Raw genomic sequence first — 258 nt, forward strand, 5'->3', positions numbered from 1 at the left:
CATGATTCTTAAGAATAATAGAACCACTTCTTCTCTTCAATCTCTTAATGCACTTACAGAGGTGAATATTAGCAAAATGAATGTTGAACTCCAAGGTCTTTTTAGGTTGTGCTGAAACAATGTAATTCATCAGCATCTATTTTAGACTGCTTTTAACTTACTCATAATTGGGATTTATTGAGTGGACTTAAGAATAACTTATATGTATATATTATACTTTAACATGGAAAATTTTTTTTACTGTATAGTCAGTCAGGA

At 29.5% G+C, this 258-nt stretch overlaps 1 protein-coding gene across 4 annotated transcripts in view; it reads left to right on the forward strand.

The window, feature by feature from the left end:
- The window catches only part of LOC119594713 (gamma-tubulin complex component 2-like), a 15511-nt gene that overhangs the window by 3901 nt on the left and 11352 nt on the right, over positions 1-258 (forward strand). The gene's annotated exons all lie outside the window — the stretch shown is intronic.

This window comes from Penaeus monodon, chromosome 34, assembly GCF_015228065.2.
Source record: "Penaeus monodon isolate SGIC_2016 chromosome 34, NSTDA_Pmon_1, whole genome shotgun sequence".
In the NCBI taxonomy this organism is placed as follows: Eukaryota; Metazoa; Arthropoda; class Malacostraca; order Decapoda; family Penaeidae; genus Penaeus; species Penaeus monodon.